The 21099-nt window shown below is 33.9% G+C and overlaps 1 protein-coding gene across 11 annotated transcripts in view; it reads left to right on the forward strand.

The window, feature by feature from the left end:
* The window catches only part of LOC118264268 (uncharacterized), a 151601-nt gene that overhangs the window by 16196 nt on the left and 114306 nt on the right, over positions 1-21099 (forward strand). For 3 of the 11 annotated variants that reach the window (XM_035576731.2, XM_035576747.2, XM_035576776.2), the window contains exon 1: positions 2632-2784. The exons of the other annotated variants lie outside the window; for them this stretch is intronic. The gene's annotated coding sequence lies outside the window, so the exon portion shown is untranslated. Of the gene's footprint in view, positions 1-2631; positions 2785-21099 lie in introns of those variants that run through there. 11 annotated transcript variants of the gene reach the window in all.

Below are 21099 nucleotides of genomic sequence, written 5' to 3' on the forward strand. Positions count from 1 at the left end.
CTTTCTTCCAAAACAATCTAATTGAATCAAAGCCGAAATAATTAGGGTTGATTCTGAATGATAACAATATCGTGAAACATTACTGAAGACGCCACAAACGAAAATAATTTTATCTAATTTACATTTTCCATCAACCATTTATAGCCATAAAAACTTAGGCAGGTAATTAAAAGCTGGAAATAATGTCCCGTTTTAGGCATTATTCTTATTTCAGAAAGATTAAAAATTTTAGCGGTTGAGCCATTTAGTCGAGAGTCCAGTCGACAAACTGCTCAGTAGCACATTTCATAATGCGAACTAACATAAAATTAGTTCATCAACATTGTCAGACAGGTTATAAAAAGTAGGTTTCCAATTAAGCTTACCATAGCATTTCAATAGTTTACATAACACTAATTTAATTGATTAAAATAATGAGCAATTAATTTGCGTTTAGTTCATTTTATCACTTAAATAAAAAGGATAAGTACTCATACCGTGCACTCAGTATAGGCCTAAATGACAAAGAATATTTCTCTTATCAATAACATCAACAGCTTGTAAGAAAGTGGCCACTGCTGACCAAAGACATCTTCTCACACGGAGAAGGTTTGAGCATCAATCGTCATGTTTGCTCAATGTTGGTTGGCAATTTCAAATTTATAATTAGAAATTATAAGCCCAGGTTTAATAAAGTACATATAACTTGGAAAATCACATTGGTCCTTCTTGCCGTTGGTAGATTTCGAACCCGTACCTCAAACATGAAAGGCAGGAACCTGCGGGACAGACCGAAATATTTCTCTAATACTCAAATAAACTCTGATTTTTAATTTTGGCAAGGCTAGTTAATCCACAAATCTGCATTGTGTTGATTAACACTAATTTATAATATGGCAACGACACAGCAGGTAGGTACAGCGCATAGATATCCACAAAGCTATTGATTGGACCAAAAGTGTACCTAACTAATATGTACATTAAGATCATGGTACTTCTACGCAACCCAGTCTGCTCAAAAGACTGTATAAGAGGAGTTGAATTACATATTGGTGCAGTTGTCAACATGTACTTTCTAGTTCATTAAGACTAATATTTTTAAACATTACACAAGTAACATACCGTGCACGATAATGAGATGATCTGAACTTGTAAGTCAATTATACAACAATTCACCTTCAGTAAGCGCAATGATTTATAACAAAGGCCTGCGTTTATATGCAACTCAATAAAATTGTTATACTTCCAAAAATCCGTCGGCGTCTACTAAACATATTGTATATATCTAACTAACATATTAAGAGGACAAAAATAATCTGTAGTGGTAGGTATTGAGGTAACTGTGGAAAAGGACATGTCGTGAAACGTTGTATGACTAGACCAAGACTGTAATTTCGCGTAATGACATGATGGAATATAACGATGCGATCGATTGGTTCGATCCACCAGTGACTGGCTACCGCGTGGCCTCCACTGCATGTAGGACCGCCCATCACCTTCCACTTCCAACATAAATATGGAATGGAAGCCACCGGGGCGGCACAGTCAGTAAACTATTTCAGACAGACATGTTTACTTCTCGTTATGTAGGCTGCTCACCATTGATATTTATATAAAGGTTCTTGTACGTATTTGTAAGTATACTAGAAATTGAAACCCCATTAATATTTTCTTACTCTTTATCATAGGTCAGTTTTACAGTTACATGCAATGTACTATAAATTGAAACCCGATTAATATTTTCTTACTTTTTATCATAGGTTAATTTTTCAGTTAGGTACATGCAAAAATTATATCGATATTTTTAAAATCAAAAGTCGTTTTAAGTCGTTATGGTCAAGCAGTAGTAGGGCCGGGGTGGTTTTTAGTCAGGCTGACACTCCCTCTCGCCTCACCTAAGGAGGGATAAGTCATCAATGATCCTCACCCGTCAAAAAAAGATAACGCATAAATAAATACAAGTTTATAAAAAAAGAAAGTAACTAAAGTAGCTATTCATTCAAAGCTCATTATATTTTAAAAAGTTATTAGTATTGGCAATTGAAATATTGTAACGTCAAATTTAGTTATGAAAGTCGTACGATCCTACCATCCCTATTAAACTTGTATCAAAAAAGATAATTTGAGTATACCTAACCTAAAGGCAAATAAGCTGTTACTTTAATTAAAATACCGTTTTATTATTAAATACAAGTTAACGCTTTTAATTGAGTAACAATAATCTTGTTACTCAATTAAAAGCATTTTAAAACCATATCATGGACACTAAAATGACTGAGTAGGATAAGCCAATAACAGTTTCATTTTAATTGTTTAAAAGCATTCATTTTTAACTGAACGGCGACATGTGACGAACTCGGTGATCTGTAAACTCGATTAAAGTCGAGTATTTAAACGGGTACTTCAAAAGGGGATTGACAATACTTGTTTCGTTTCGAAATAAAAATGATGTTCAGGAAAAACTCATTACTTAAATATTAATGCATTAGGCAACAATGAAAAATAACTAAGTGATTAAACTTAGTTATTTTTATATTAACATTTATTTTTAAAATGGTCGCAGCTAATTTTTCAATGGAAAGATAATATTTAACATACCTCCGTTACAATACATAGGTACTATGTATGACATAAATTGTGACTAGAGTAGTGGGTAGTGGTGAATAGTCATAGTTATCTTTGACCGTGTTGTGCAAATAACTCGTTCGTGTCCATCCGTGCTTTTTGTTTCCTGCACGATTGTGAACTTTACAGAAAAGTATACCTATTCTGTGCTTTTCCTGTGCTCAGAGTGCTGCTTATTTGGTTCGTTGCTTTTATCTATTTTATATTAAGCTTAACTTCAAATTGATAGTTAAACAATTTATAATAAAAAAGAATTCCCGTGAAATAGGATTTAATTTTATCTTAGTACCTTATCACTTCTTGTGTCATATCATGTCATAATACGAGTATAAATAAATTCAAACGTAATTTATTTCGTTTCGTTACGTATTTGCTTCGGTAGAAATTATGCTGGTAGGCCGAACGTAGCAGAATAATGAAGTTGAGACAATGTGAGCATTTAGAGTGTAACTTGAGGAATATTTTAACTTAACTCCGTGAAAGGGATTCGGGCTCTAAGCCGTAATGTAATCAAAACAACACTTGCGAGACAAGTTAATTTTGTACAAACAATAGCTTTAATAAGAGTACGGTGCTTTCGTGTTACTTGACCTCTGTAATGTACTAGAACTATGTCGGTAGATACATTTTTTTTTTTAATTTTCATTACATTGTACTTAGTAGTAGAAATTAGCCGGAATAAACTAAATTATACCTAGATTCAATCTAGGTATGTCAATGTGTTTTTACTTTAATGAATGTCAATGTGTTTTTACTTTTTTATGTCATTTGCTACTGATTGTTGGTTGGCTATTACAAGCAACGATGATGTAACGAAACTAGTGACATAATGGATATTAACGGGTACATACATCTCTAATCTAGTGAAACAATCGGTGAATAAGAGGTGAATAAGAGGAGACAACAATTTTAGCTATAATATACAATTTAAATGTCGTTATGTTCAACTTTCTAGCTGTGAAGATTATTGTATTATCATATTTAATAAAATCATAGCATTCTCAAAAATATTTATGTTCCATGTTTAGAGTAACGACTTATCCAAATAATTTTGGTGAATAGAACAAATAAATATGAAATTCAAAGTACTAACTGCTAATACTAACTGCTAATACTTCTTACACTCATCATACCTATTATATAGATAGGTAGGTACTTAGGTACATAATATTTATATAAAAGCAATGTGGGCCAAGCCGCTATTATGCAGATTTGATATTGGAGACAAATCTTTATTAGTGGAATTCGATTTCAATATAACATTATACAATATTGAAGGTCGTTATATCATTATTCAAAACGATACACCTGCACCTCTGTGCTTGAAATTTTAAAATATCATTGAGATTCCCGTCATTACAAATACAATATAGATATTCAAGTAAAATAGAACAGTAACTGAGCGACCTCTTCATATAAAATAGGTCTCACACAAATGATAACATCAAACATTTCTTCATGACTAAGTATGTCTAATTGTCTATCTTCGCGATGGCGATCACTTCAAGCAAAACAAGCTTCGTCCAAACACATTAAAGTGTAAAAACAAATATTCCTACAAAGCTATAGAATGTATTCCGCTGATCGGAACACGATGCGTATTGTTCGTTATAAATCGGGCTTTATATTAATAACATGCTATTGCAAACTTTGGCAATAATAACCGAATCTAAATAGCATCATTATGACGAGTTACAGATTTTTAAGCTCGATTAAAAAGCAACATTTTATTGCGAATCGTTCCCACTGGTTAGTTTTTATTACTTTTGTTTTATTATACTCCGTGTTGAAACAACAGCTTGGTAATTTAAGGGACAGTGCGGGAAGTTTTAATAAAGAAGTTTAACAACTTTTGATGTTGTAAGGAGAGAAATAACAAGACTAGTACTAAAGAAGATCCTTAATATTGTTGCCATCTCTAATGCATTGAATAAGTAGGTAAGATGGGAAAATATATACAACGAAACCGTATCCAATACAAACTGCGTTTGAGATCGCGCTAATAGGTAGTTATTATCTGTGAAGCAATGTGAAGCGCGGTAAAAATATATACTTTATTGCCCTAAACTTTAAACAATTGTACATCATATTGTGTACGCTTTTATCTATGCGTTGTATATTCTTACAACAACGTCAGCTACTGATTTTGGAAAACAATGAAAATAAGTTTGTAAGAATAGATTCATATTTTCGAGTTAAAAATAATAAAGATATGGAAGAATCTCAAGGATTTCTCGTGCGTCTTGTGAAGTTTTTGATAGACTCGTCATTTTATGTTGGTGTGTCGCTTTGAACATCGAGGCACAGGCGTAGCCAGAGCGCGGGGGGGGGTTGGGGTTCAAACCCCGAAAAATGCGTACCTAGACATTACACAGCGTTATTTTTCTAGTTAGCATAGTAAGTACATCCCCTGTTTGGCAAAGGTTTTCACACATTTAATGGGTCGACTTTCTTGAACCCCTCCCGAAACTAAAACCTGGCTACGCCTATGCATCGAGGTTAATAAGTTTAAAGGTGAAACCGCACTAGCGCGGCACTACAGCGGAGAGGCGCGTCGCGGCACCGAAGAAGGAGAATATCACACGCTTTTTCCAAGACTTTTAAGAGACCCTAAACGATTACATACTTACTTCAGGATGACAAAGGATAAATTTTATGAACTATTGCAAATTATTAAACCTCATATAGAATTGCAGCTAGCTATGCCGCACTAGCGGCAGCGGAGCTGCGCGGCGCGCCGCTTTGCTGCAGTACCGCTACAGTGCGTTTTATCCTATAATGAACAGTGGCAATTATATTTTTATACCGCGCCGTTCCGGTGCCGCGACGCGCCTCCGCTGTAGTGCCGCGCTAGTGCGGTTTCACCTTTAAGGTTCGTGGAAGTGTCGAATTTGAATATATTTTAGTTTTTACCGATTGCTGCAGTAACTCGAGAGCAAGTAAGACGTAATCTAGGCTATGCCTATACAATTCTTATACAAAAAGAAAAAACATCCAACTGATTTGCATTTGCATAATTTGATTTGTATCTTTTGCAAACGGATGTACGTAATTGAATGCGAATAAATATTAAGATGTTAAATTATCATCCATGAGGAAAGAGGTTGCGCCCATAAGGTTATCAGCAAAGAGCAACATATACAATAATTGAGAAAGCCGTAGAGACATGGAAAATAACTACACAACATATTATTTTATGCATGTATAATGTTACTACGATATTAAATAAACATGGGATGGAAACAGATGGATATAGAGCCGATAAATTTTCACTAAGCCTGGATAAAGACCTCTGGGATCGTTTACAGTCGTTACAGATTTTTGCATTTATTAAACATTCATCTTCTATGGATTAACTCTGGTTAACCTCTTTATTTTAAATAGGTTAATGATAGATGTAGTAGACAAGCTTTCATTTTTTTTCCGTCACGCCTTTTATCCCCGTCAGGGTAGGCACATTAATGCAAAGTAATGCCGCTGTACAATGTACACCCACTTTTCATTATGTATGTTGTAAGTTCCATGTATTAGGTGGTGAACCTAAAACATTAAAATGCCCAACAATACTTCGCCCGACCCGGGAACCAAACCCGAGCAGCTCGGCAGTCGGTCCCCTTGCCCGGCAGTCAGCAGTCGCACTAGCGACCTCTCGGCCAACGAGACAGTCTTCGACACTTTAATCAGAATTTGCATAGATTCTTCATTTACAATGGGACAATAGTTATCGACCAGAATATGTACTTATGTAGTTACTATACGATGACCAAAATAAATAAGTAAACATAATTACATTTCATTTTATTTAAGTACACGTCGCGTGAGTTGTTTGTTTTCATCCAACACATCGCCTGAGCGAGTCGGTTACTCTCGGAGTCGGTCTTCGTTACTTATTCATTTTTTATTTATACCATTCACATTCTGATTACGTTCCCCGATTTGCTTTTTTCATCTTGAGAAAATTTCTACCTCAACAAAATACACTCCAGTTATACCAATTTATTAAAATGACAATAATATTCCAAATTGCAGATTTTTGATCTCGATTTCTCATTGCCCTTGACCTTGTCAAGTACTTTGATCTCGGGGATGGCATAAAATAAAACCTTAATTTATCTGAGACACTGGATGACACATTCGTCGCAGTAACTCAGTTATTAAGAAAATATTGAAATAGAAATAACCAAGAAATTATTTGAAGTTTATCTTTGTTAACAGGATTTTAAATTGAAATCTAGGGATTTTATATGTAGAATAGTAGGTAAACGAACACACTTGATGGTAAGTGACCAGCGGGCGCGGGCCATGGAAATTGGGTACTTGCAAAGGATTACAAAAGTGTTGCCGGCCATCCAAGAAATCATAGTATCGTATTCTTTATTTTTTCAGTTAAAATGTAATTATACATAAGATATGTTAGGTAATAGTAGGTATAATATCAATATCGGATGTATTAAAATTTCGTCCTGGCTCAGCTAATAGCAAACATTTGTACGTATCTATAGATAAACCTGATCATTACTTAAGTTGGTGAGTCGATCAATCTGCACGGCAGCCCCTCGAAGTTCCTTCACAACACACGTTCTAAATCGGTAATTGAAAATGGCAACTAATCTCAGTACGCATATTTGATCAGCTTTCGCAAATTAATAGAGGAAGTTTACTTGGAGAATTTACCATCATGAACTAGATATGAAACACTCTTGTTAGTCCATATATTTTGTGGTTGTAACTTTGGACATACTTAATAAGTATTAATTTAAAAGTTCTATTATTACTGACTTAGTGATCTTGTATGAGTTTTTATAGGTGATGAAATATTTACGAGTCGTTCACTTCGTGAGGGTACCTACCGTACTTCGCATTGAATTTTGCGATTGTAGGATAATATTCTCGCTATACATCACAGTAGATTTGTTAAAATAAAAGAGAATAGTTCAGCCCGCGACTTCGTTCGCGTGGAATAGTATCTTTGGATACTTAGTTTTCTATCAGTCACATATCCTCCCCTCCTTCTTCTACATACAGGGTGTAAGCGAAAAGCTCCCAAACGCCGCAAACAGGTGACGATAAAAAACATGTATTTAAAAAATAAATAAAGAATTCAATTTTAAGTAATCTAATGCTGAATTTAGATATTGCATGAATAATACGAAAACAAAAACGATTAAAATTATAAAAACATAAATAAATTGCGGTATTTTTCGGGAGCGTTTGTGTATTAACAAATTGTGCATGTATAACAATTCATCATTTTTATCCAAAGAGACAAAAAATCTAAAAACTATATTTTTGGTTTCGATATCAGTTTTAGATCACGCCTCAAGTTTTTTTTTTAATATTCAATGTACTGTTGTACCCTCCTACGATTTTATTATTATGTAGTAGATAAAAAGATTTGTGGCCTACAGTGAATTACGCACACTTTATTTTGTTAGGTATTTTTATATCAATATTTTGCTCAATTCAATTAGAAGTCGCTTAACAAAGGTTTACTTTATATCAATGAAGTCCCAAGTCAAATATTTAGGCAGGTGTTGGAGTTTACAGCAATGGATTTTACTTTAAAATATCCTTCAGAGAAACTCTGACCGACGTCACAATATTGAAAGGCTCGATAGCTTTTATGAGTTAAAATGAACTATTATTTTTTTGCTCCCTTTGCTTTCTGTATAAATTTGATTTCGCAGAGGTCTATGAAATTGTTACAATACTTTATTGAAGAAAGTCACTTCATACAAGTTATATCTATCAGTACTGACCCTGAAGAAATAAAAGTGATATATTTTAGATTTTAATGTATATGGAGAATTAGCGATATACTGTATGGATAAACCTCTTCTGACTTAATTTCAACCACATATTTGTTACCATCTTGGCTGCATCATACGAAAATGAGCGAAATAGGCCCAGTAAGTAAGCCAAAAAGTGCATTATTCTTTTTGAGCTAATTTGTATTACATATGCTTCTGTGGACAAGTATTACTACTAGTTTCATTAAAATCATATGAGTGATCCCCATAATGTATATTTGAGCAACGATTTTTAAAACCTACATTTTAATATTTAAGTAGGTCATTGCATTTTCAACCCTATCTGTTCCTATTGATAACGTTTACTTCTTTGATCGAAATTAAACAGTTATAAATCAAACGTTCAATACATTTGCCCATTTAAAATGGATTATAGGTAGGTATCTGTATAATTGTCTATTATTAATTAATTGATAGGTAGGCGAACAAATTTATGGGGGTTTATTACCACTTTAGAATTCAACGTTTATCCCTCGCTTTTACTTATTTAATATTTAACGGAACTGTATCGAATAATAGCAATTAAGCTTTTGCTTTTAATATTTTAACTACTATTGTCTATATAGTTACTTAGTGTGATAAAAACACTGGCACTGTCAAAAACTTTCTTTTTGTTGACGAGGGGAAACCTACAAAAGGCGTTCTAGGGTTTTGGGGTAAAACCTAGGGGTATGGGATGACAAAAACCTAGCGTACAAATGATCTCACTCTTCAATCCCATTTAGTATGACAATCTACTTGTACTAAAAACCAAACAGTAATTTATTCGTTGGTTCAGGGTTAAAGATTCATTACAATAATATCACTATGCACTTTGTATAATAAATCTGTAGAGAGGTCAATTCTGTATATGAAATATATTTCCAAAATAACTATCAGCGGGTGATTAGTGATCGATACTGACGCCAAAAATGCAATCAGAAAAAAATTTGTCTGTCTGTATGTTCGTTATAGAAACAAAAACCACTCAACAGATTTGAACGAAACTTGTACAATTGTTCTTCATACTCCTGGGCAGGTTATAGTATACTTTTCATCACGCTACAATCAAGCAGAGTAGTGAAGGGAAATGTTGGTAAAACAGGAGAACTTACTCCATTTTTTAAGCTTCCGTCGCGTGTGCAGCCTTAATGGTTAAAGCTACACAGAAATCATGTATCACGGGAATGTTCTCCTTAAAATTGTTTAAACAATATTACAAGTCAGCAAATGCCTATCTTTTATGGTTGACTCACAAAAACAAACACGTATAACTCCCGATAGCTTAGCAGTTCGGAGCTTTCTGATCATTTTTGTCTACTCTTACGTTTATAACACTCTCATTTAGTTTATAACACTTTCATTAATTCATTCATATTATAATAAATCTGTAGAAGGGTCAATTCTGTACATTGAAAATATGAAAAAAATAAATAGCAGGGGTGTTACTGGACAGATACAAAACCCAAATATGTGATTAAAAATTGTTTTGTCTGTCTGTCTGTATGTTCATGAAGGCATCACATGAAAACTAACGGTTCGATTTCGATGAAACTTGGTATAATTATACCTTATTATCCTGGGCATAAAATAGGATACATATTATCCCGGAAAATTACGTAGAAAAAAATTCTTTAGTTTTCAGTTTTATTCTACAGAACGCGAGCTCAACAGCAGTAGCTCAATAGACGGATCTCCTTAATTATTATGGGCCTCGCCGTATTTGGGTCCAATAGATATTTATAAGATATCATTGTCAGAGTTACTCAAAATGGAGAAATAAAACTTCCACGCGAAGACCGACATCCGCGCGGACGGAGTCGCTGGCGGAAGCTAGTTTTGAATAATTTCGGAGTTTCAAAAGTATTTTGCCACGAATTTGTGTTTAAATGAAGATCTTTATAAGAACCTATTTATTATATTGCCACTTAACCCGAAACTTCTCACAACAAGTTATATAGAAAAGGCACACCTTTTCTATATTAAATAAGACTTATAAAATACCAAGTAATTAAGAATAAAAGTACATTAAAATAAGTACGGTTTAGCGGTACTTAATGTTCGTATATAATTTATGAGAAACTTTGCAGTGCCTCGATACTGAACAGCGCTGGACGATCAACGGATATCGAATCTGTCATAAACTTGGTAATACTATAGAATAACATAGATATGCAACCAAAGGCCACTGAAGAATTTAGTATAGAATCAGCTGTGATTATCTTATGGTTATAATGGCATGATTCATTAAGTTGAACTATATTTCTTTGTTGTTTAATATTCATAACACTTTTTTCATCTTCCAAATATATCCCGATTCATTGATCCGATCGCCGCCACAATGGCTACGGTTCATAATGTACGTATTAGGTTTTTACAATGAAGCACTGTTATTAGATATTTAGTTTCTTTATTAACTACTTACAATTTACAATAACGTGTAAACTATCTTGCGCTGGGAACAGAAAAGGGAAGAAAAAATGGCCGTCACTCAGTAGTAGGTACAGTGGCGACATGCGGCACAGAAAATAACTAATTACTATTTTTTGCGGGATGAAAATAGTCTTATGGCTTCTCCCGCCTTGTGTAAGGCGAGAATGTCAAAATCTTACTGACTAGAAACCACCCCGTTCTTTCCCCTGCTTTTCGAGTCGGAGCCCCGCTAGGTAGTCCGCAGCTCCGGATCAGGCATAGCCCTATTGAGCCCCATCTGTGATGGTCCGATGGATCTTTAAGGCGCGCGCGGACTAATAACTAATAGGGTTGCTTTCCAATTTCTACACGTCCATTACCTATTTCCTTACTGTTAGTCACTCAGACAAAACAAAGTAAAACATATAAATAAAACACTTTGACCAACTGTTGAGAGGTGTGACAGCAGTGTCACGACAAATACAAGCTTCGTCTGACAAGAAAATTGTCACCTGAACACCAGTAAAGTGTTTTCTCCAGCAATTTATGATTCGCAAAGGTGTCACTGTGACGTCACTGTATTAAAGTACAGAACTAGAAACCTGCTGTTTAGGTAATAAAAGATTAGGAGCTAAATTACTGTTAGAATTTTTATTATAATACAATGTTAATGTGATATCACAAGACGTTCACTGATGAACACCACCCAGTGTTCTGCCCAGGATATTAAAGTATAATTATACCAAGTCTCATGGTAATTAGACCGGTAGTTGTTGCGTGATGCATGAACAAGACATACAAACATTTTTAATCACATTTTTGGCTTTAGTGTCTTTCTTGTAACACTCCCTACTATTTTTTTATATTCAATGTACAGAATTATAACCTCTACAGTTTTTGTGTAGATATAAATAGATGTATATATAACACAAAACGTACAACCAACATATTCCGACAAAGCTAGAATAATTTGATCGTCAATTTGAAGGCGTTTGAAAATGTCATGACGTTATAGACTAGGCCTAAAATTATATTGTCAGTGCCGTAGTAGAAGCGGAAACCAATTCCCAATATCAGTGTAATTTAAATAAATCGACAGCTAAGAATGTGGCCGGGGTAGCGAGGACCGTGCAGATCAATAATTTATTAACAACCATCAAGACAATTTCAATTATTTTCCATACAAATTGGGGTGAAAGGGTCAATGCAAATTGAAATAACATGTCGTCGACATTTTAATAGAAACAAAAAGCTGTGTGTATTCCTGTTATGTACGGTATAATGTCATCGCTATCCACTGTTTCGAAACAATTGATAAAATTGACTTTGAATTTTTCGTATTACAAACAATATAACTTAACTTAATAACTTCAATATTGACAGCTTTCGTTCCCGAGTAATGTATTCGATAATAATATATCCATTTCTTCATTGCTTTATTTCATCAACTGAGTATAAAACGACTATTGGGTTTTACTATACAGGTCATACGTAACTAGAACCCTATTTTGATATGGAAAATCCTATGAAGTTGGAAACAACTTGATGCCTGAGGCAGTCAGTTGCCTCAGGCGGAGGGCTGAGGCAACCATCAGTCCGGCTTACTTATTATTTAAAGTCACTGAATAAAATAACCCCTCTTTGTCATTTTTATGATTGTAACCTTGTACCACAACCCGTTATAATCATGATTACCAATTATATTACTTATATCCTCACTTATATGTACAAACTTGCAGAACTGTGTAACTACTACACGACGAATTCTACTGCATAATATAAGTGTATTTATTCTTGTTATATCCTAATGTATCGTATTAATCAATGAATCTATAAAAAAAGTAACACAAAATCTAATAATACAAAATAATAGTGGTTTGCGTTTTTCCTGTACCTCATTAATCCTTCTTAAAATTATATAGGTATAGCTCCCTTTATACACTCAAAATTATTGGTTAACGACTAATGTTTACATGTTTAGCAATAAAAATATGTTCATTTAAACTGTGAAATGTGTAACAAACCTACTTATTAAGGCATGGTGGAACAAAATGCTATTTAAGTATAATTGAATGTTGTATGATTCGGTCATGATATCCTTTGTACCTGTGCGTTATTAAAGCAATGCCCGCATTTCCTGCCAATTATAATAACGACCCTTTAATTTTATTTGACATATGTTATATTATATGATAATTACATCTAGTTTATTATAAGCGACTGCATGGACTTGTGGGTCGATTAACTCGAACCACCAATCTATTTTCAGTTTTTAGAAACTTTCTCAGTCATAGTTAGAAGTCCGGAACTGTACCCGGTGTATGGTAATTCAGATAAAGTCTGTACATCCTCTATTGCATGGGATTCTGCTGAGTATACCATTGTAAGAGTACCCCTCCGCATACCTCCTGGATACGTGGTGTTACATTACATTGTTACAAAATACCTTTTACTGTGACATTATGTTGTTAGAATCTTTCATCCGCGTGAACAATATTAAGTATTATGTATTTTCCTGACAAAGAAATTGTATCTGTTTATTATTAACTTAGACAATATTATTTCTTTAGAAAGAAATTTTACAACTGAGAACTAACTACACGTTAGAAACCTTAATAAAGTCAAAATAATTTAATCAGGGTCGAGGTCTATAATTTGTTTGTTGGTCGACCGTAATAAATTGATCACCGGCCTAATCAATGATGCTGTATGGACCTTTGGTTGGCTGTAATAGGTCGATAATAGTTACTTTCTCTTAAACAATGTCATTCAATGCAATATGGTAAATCCTTAGTCGATAATAGTTACTTTCTCTTTTCCTTACTTCCTTACTTATATATATATATATATACATATATATTATATATTTATATATTTTATATATATTTATATATATATTAATATTATAAATGTGAAAGTAACTCTGTCTGTCTGTCTGTTACGCTTTCACGCCTAAACCAGTGAACCGATTTTGATGAAATTTGGTGCAGAGATAGAATAGACCCTGAGGAACAACATAGGCTACTTTTTATAAAAAAAATAGGGGATAATGGGTAAAAAGGGGGGATGAATTTTCATATGGAAATTCATCATTTTTAAAGCTGTAACAGTGAAACTTTGTATTTAGACACTTTATGATAAACGAAAGAACATAGGCTAGAATAAAAAAATACATTGTTAATTGAAGGCGTAGAATGGTTGATAGAGGAGATTAATGTTTGCTTGAAATATTATTAATGCGAAAGTAACCCTGTTTGTCTTGAGGTTACGTTTACACGAATGTTTTTTATGGAATATAACAACGAAACAATGTATTTTTTATTGATAGTATAGGATATATTACGATTGGTTACGTTTCTTCATAATTATAAAATGATGAATCGGCGGTCGTGGTCTCTATGGAATACATATCTTTAAAAATGCTAACAGTATCATATTCTCAAGTAATTCAGATTTTACATGACATTCGGCAGCATTTTGAACACCAACCACTAACAGAAACACGCGGACGCAGTCGCGGGCAAAAGCTAGTATTAGATAAAATAAAGATCGATCAGTTTTATATGTATAATGTTTTTTAAGAAAAATGCTGCTACTATGCTATTAAAACCGGGTTCTAGTGACCACAAAGAACGACAAAGGTCTTTAAATAAAAAATGTGGATATTTTTATATTTCTCTCAAATTCTGCTCTTTGTCCCGTCCTCATTGGAGTCGTTGTGGTCTGAAGTGTCGTTCAGTGGCTCGTAACATTACTTCTTTGTTAAGGCTTTGAGTAATTAGAGGGAAATATTGAATTAATTTGATGGAATTTTGCAATATTTAAAGTTTTATAAGCACGTCATGTGAAATACAGAATGAAGAAGTTAGTTTGAGTGCTTTAATGAAAATTATGCAGATTTTTGGGGCAAACCTTTGTAGCGTTAAAGAGTTTTAAAAAAGCGGCAGATTTATGACTGCTCAACCATTTTAATAGCTGTCATTTAGGTACGTTTTTAACAGTCTTTTGAACAAAAGATGAGATGTCTAAAAGTAACAAATTCTTTATCTGTTACAGATGTAGTGATGACGTCACTTGAGCAGGGTTTTGCTTCCGTGAATTTACTCACAAAGAGACACCTATTGTTTATTGTTTTTGATACCCTTAAATGTAATATTTGGTACCATTATCTACTTTGAAGAAGATTTCAAAGTGCTTTTATACTTGTGGGCCTTTTAAATACGTGTATGATTATGTGAAGTGCAATATTAATCTGGTAATTTATAGTTTCAAAAGATAGACGTCCAAATTACTAAACTAGAGGTTTTAATACCTTCAAAATGTTCACAGTAAATGTTTGTCGCAGCAGTCACATTTGAGAGGTGTAGTCCCAGTAGCACTTTACAATGTATGTTTCAAAACAATATCAAGCGATACAATATGGCACAGGAGACATTTTCGATTGGCGAACGGTTGCTGAACGTTCGCGGACTCATACAGGCTTTTAAAAATAGTACTATTATATTCTCACAGTTCAATTTTCAATGGTCGACGGTAATGCTGTTTGGACTTTGATGAAATTTTAAACGTAAACGTTTTCGTCGACAAACGTACCTGCCTATTTGTACGTGATATTTACCTACGAAAATAGGTTCAAAAACTTACTACACACATGAAATAATATTTATCTTAATTAAGTGCAAAATTTATGTAATTTCCAACTTTCCCTCACTCATAGCTGAGGCAATACTAATCCCAGATTGTATTGGATTCAAATACAACTCTGTCCAACACGGTAGGATATAACAGAGAAATATTAGTTTAACCAGAGCTCAAACCATTGAAAATCTATGTACATAGGTAGTAGGTACCTCAATTTGTTTAACAATATCACAGACTGAAGATATTATATTAAAATCTTATCTTATGAAGGCGATTTCACTAATGAAATTGTATAAAATGAAAATCTATATTCCGTCTATTTATTTATGGAAATATAAAAATAATAGTTCTTATCAACTAAGCCATGTATGGTATGGAATGAAATATATAGAATAGAATTAGGCGTCACTTTGCGGAAATCCATGCTATGCTAACAATATTATATTGTTAGTATATTAGACATAATATACTAACTATATATGACAATATATGATAAGATAATCCTTAACTGGAATGGCAGTCGCCGTGGTATTTGCTATACGGTTTAATCGTACCCGGGTCAATCGTTCACGAAATGGCTCGGTCGAGCAAAGCTTTGAGCTTAAGCTGCATTATTGCAAGCGGAGATATAAAATACAGAACGTCAGGCTTTGATATTCAATGCAAAAGGTAGCTCAAAGGATTAATTTTGTACATTAGTGCAATACTTGATAAACGAGCCGGAGATTAACTACAAAGCGGGCTTACCTGAAGTTATATATAAAACTAGCTTCTACCCGCGACTTCGCCCGCGGAAAATTTCTTGTTTTAACCTAAGATCACACTCGACGCTATTGTACCTTTGTGTTAGTAAAAGAATTTTTGAAATCAGATCAGTAATTTCGAAGATTACCAAAATTCTCTTGTCTGCTTAAGGTTAGTCCCTTATTCGCCTTTTACGTCACCTTCGGGTTGAAATGGTACGATGATGTCATTAAATAATTTATGTCACATATCATTCAATTATAATCTGCTTCAAAGTTCAATTACGCCAAATACAGTACGGTCAACGTAACTTGGTGAGTCTGAACTTCATGCAGATGGTTGCGCAGCAAGTTTTTTTTAGAATCAAATGGTGGCATGAGGCGACGTGCGGGGGGTGGCGATCTAGGCTAGAGATTGACCATGTTTAAATACAATAGACCCTTTATCAATCAAATATCGCAATCGATATTTTTATTTAGAGTTTATTGTTGTTTTTACATGATATATTAAACGAAATAAGATTTATAGATATAATTAACGATATTTCGACCATTAAAATAAAACTAAAAGAAAGTATTTACTCAATTGAAAGTTATGATTTACTTGAATATCAATTATTATCATTAACGATTATTTGTGTAAAAGCTGTTTAAGAAAATTTAAAACATCAACATAACATTGAAAAGAATTTTTTTTTTGTGTGATATGATTTCAATCGATTTTAAGATAATTGATTAAACAACACCCTCATGCACCTACTGGACATCCCTTTTTGGTTACTTCGGCAAGCTTTGTGCTTATTCGGCAATATTCGGTCCTCGGTAATATGTCTCTGTCACACATTAGCATCGGTGTCGTGTTCGTATCGCTATCTCTGTCTTGAATATGCAAAACTTTTCGTATTTCGTTATTACGGTTGTTAATTTTTATTGTTAAGTTTTTGTTTAGTGTTTAGGATTTTGTTTAGTGTTAAGTTTGTATTATTTTGTTGTTTTGTTTTATTTGTATTTCGTCACTGTATTAGGGAAATTTTATTAGTACATTAGATTTATAAAAAAAATGCAGTAATAGTTTTCTTCACAAATGTACCTGCGCGAAAGTTCGCTAACCTTATGTTCAGACTCGCCAAGTAACGTTGACCGCATTGTACATACCAACGAACGAACTTTCAAGTTTGGTACCTAATAGTACCTATTTAATTTAATGCTCCTCTATATACAATACAATAACAACATACTGACAATCACTTACCATCAGGCGAGATAGCGGCCAAACGTCGGCCCATTTAACATAAAAAAAAGACAATTACATTTTGATCACACCAACATATGACAAATCTTAACACTGCGATTCAGAAAAATTACGTATTTGCAGAACGCCATCTATGGGTGAATAAATAAAACATACGCAGAAAGCGTGTCAATTCTGGCGCAATTCTGGCGCCTCGATATTATTGGGTATCGAGGATACCCAACCTCTTAAGGTCCTCTAGAGGGTGTGATGGTACTTCACACCGAAACAACTGCTGAGCCTGTACCAAGCGCAGGTTCGGTCATGTATCGAGTACCGTTCTCACCTTTGGGATGGCTCGGCTAAATACCAGCTCGATGCCCAAGAACACATCGAAAGGCCAAGAAGCTCATCAATGATGATGCGCTTGTGGAGGCCCGGCATCAAAGCCTTGAACACAGGCGCAAGGTTGCAAGGCTTTCCGTTTTCTACTGGATACATTTCAGAGAGTGTGCGGGGGAATTGCACAACTTGATTCCGGCGAGGCGTCACCGGTTCATGGTAGATATCCCACCCAGTCCACCCACTCACACGAAGCGCTTCGCTTCAAGCTACCTTGTGCAAACTGCTAGAGAGTTGACAGATTCTGACGGACTAAAAACCACTTTGTTCCTATTTCTGCATCATCATTCAGCATAATCTGTGGTGGTCTGATACCTCATTCAAGCGCGCACGGAATGTGACCCACCGTACGGACGGGTCTGGTAATGGTCGAGCAGCGAGCTACCCTTGGTCCGCAGGCCTGTGTGGACGGTGGCTGGAGATTGTCGCGTGGTTCCCGACTGATGCCCGGAGTGTCTCCCGTAATTCTGACCTACCTGCTCTTAAATCGCTGTTGGTATTAAAGCCTAGTAAAATTAATTGTGAATATTTTATTAAATAATAATTTTATTAAAAAATGTTTTATGAATCGTATATTTTTATTGTGATTTAATGTTACACAAGCATTATGTAAAAATAATAAGAAAACACGCCTGAAACTTGGCCATCGAAATAAATTTAGAAGAAGCATAACTGAAACATGATTAACAAAGTTTTTGTTAAAAAATGATGTTACTTACAGTTACAGGTGGTCATAATAACCGCCCATTAAATGTAAATAAAATATTTTAATTTGTATTGTTTCGGTAATCTACCGAATGTTGTGCGTGGCCCAAAGAAATTGTTCGCACACTATCTGTGAAGCGTACAGCTGCCTTGGTCTAACTTTCAGCTTCCTCTTCGCAACTACAATGTTGTACAAAGTGTGCGGCTTATTGGTCATATAGGTCGCTCCATTGAACTAGTTTTAGTTCAGTGTGGATTATGACCGACTGAGTACGTTTGTGTAAATCACTTAGTAGTTAAACATACTCGTACACCTTAGAATTCCTTGAATGGACAAAATTTATGTATTTTTTTAAGGATACATTTATTGGCCTTACCTCCGTACTCAAAGTTATTTAATGGTTACTTAAGCGATTGTTTTCCGTACAAAAATATTACTAAGGAATAGTTTAAGTAGTCATTAAATATCTCTGAGTGCGGCAGTTACAAAGATATTTCAAATTAGGAATAGCATCAAACATAATGAAACAAATAAACGAGAATTAATATTATTATCACAGTAGTCTATTGTTTTTCAAAGGCATATAGGTATCTATATGTATACCTAGTTTGTTTGTGTAGGATATGTAATCAACATCAATAAACCTACAATTTACACTTCTGATTACTATCCCCAAGCAAATGGACAAGTTTCACACGTACAAAGCAACACTTAACCTCGCCCTAATAATTAACCATAATTATCCAGCACACCATAGTCGCTACTGAACTAATACTGTTTGATTACTTTTAAACTTAAAAGCTACGTTTTGTTAATTATTTTGTAATTAACTAAAAATAACTATATTTATGCGATATACTCGTAGCCAAGTCAAAAAGGTAACAGAATTATTGTTAGTCAACTTGGTTAGAACTGGACCCCTTGATTTGAAATGTATTTGTGAATAAATGAAGGAATAAGATGAATGATTTTGTTATTAACTATTGTATTTAATACAAACTCTAATTTACAGTTCAGATAAAATTTTAGAAAGTCAATTTATAACTTAATGTCTGCATTGCAAATAGTTTTGCATAAAATAAACATGTTTACAGGTAATTTAAACTTTTTACAGTAAAAAAAGTTGTAGTTTAATTGAAGCTTGGATACGACAACTAATGTTAACATAATGTTCGTGCGTCTATCAGTTTATCTGGAGAGGTCTCAAGCGGTCGTTGGCTTTGTAGCAACCTTCAGTAACGTGCTACGGTGTCAGTGCCCGTACGTCAGCTCGTAGCATTTTCGTAGCGTGACTCATTTACTACTACGATATTTCGTAGCTTTGCGAATTTTTCTACGTTTATTTTAGATTTGCGCTTGTTATTTTCTTTCAATATAAATTCTTTCTACGAAATCAATGCTATTTCAAATTACTGCCATGCGAAATATATTGAAAATAAATCAACAGATATAAAAATAAGAAATAGCTTAGCCTTAAAAAAACATTCCTCATCCGAGTTTTGATTTGTCCTTATTTGAGTGTCGGAATCAAAGGAAATTAATCCCTATTACTTATTTCATTAATAAATGGAACGTTTTGTGACAGATATTGGAGTCGGAAGTTAGGAATCGAAGCTGCCGCAGAATGTAATCTGACATTAATCTAAATTGATCGTTAAAGTATTATATCAGAGAAATGGTACAGAGGGCAGGTGTCAACGTTTGTAGGCCCAGATAAAAATATAACGATAAATTGCTTTATGTGAAGGTTGTTCGCTTAATATTACTAAATCAAATATACCTGTCGTAAAACATAACCGCCTATATCTTTTGATAGTATATGTAGTATCGATCTATCCGTAAAATATTTGTCTTTTGGGACTTGACGAACAATAAATTCATGTCGAAGTATGAAACGGTCCAAAGTCTCCGAGGGTATTTTATACCAATGGCTGCAGGTTTTTTTTTAGTAAAAAAATGTGTTATCCCTTTTCAAACGTAGTACCAATAAACATTTTGCTTAAATTATCATATAATTTAAAAATATAGCAGTATTAAAAAGGTTCAGGTTTACACTTCCAAATTCTCTATATAGTGATACATTTTAAATTCATACCTAGTGTGTGAAAAGGGCTCACGATATATTTCATAAGATTAATTACACACCTGATAAGTAAGGTTTAATGGGAATATGAAAATGCCAAGCCCTTGACAAAAAGTTGTACGGTAACATTACGTAACATTTTTTATTTTCATTTTCGCAATAATTTCTACGCTTCTTCTAAACCTAGCTCATGTTTTTCGGGTCTTAAATTGAATTACCGAAATAGTAGGATTATTTTTATATTCCCAAATATAACTCACTTAAAGGGGAGTGTGTTGCTGAATAAAAATTGTGTTTCAAATAGCTGAAAAGGTTCGGTCTCTAGTAAATCTTATTATAAAGGATTAAGGTACAACTAAACATGTTTAAATGTTCATGTTATCCATGATAAGAAATCGATGTCTGTTAAAATCTCTCATAACGTATAAAGATTTTTGGTGCTTTTTAATCAGTGATGTGCTATGTAGCTATGATAACCAAACTAGTGA

The sequence above is a fragment of the Spodoptera frugiperda genome, chromosome 25 (assembly GCF_023101765.2).
Source record: "Spodoptera frugiperda isolate SF20-4 chromosome 25, AGI-APGP_CSIRO_Sfru_2.0, whole genome shotgun sequence".
Lineage (NCBI taxonomy): Eukaryota > Metazoa > Arthropoda > Insecta > Lepidoptera > Noctuidae > Spodoptera > Spodoptera frugiperda.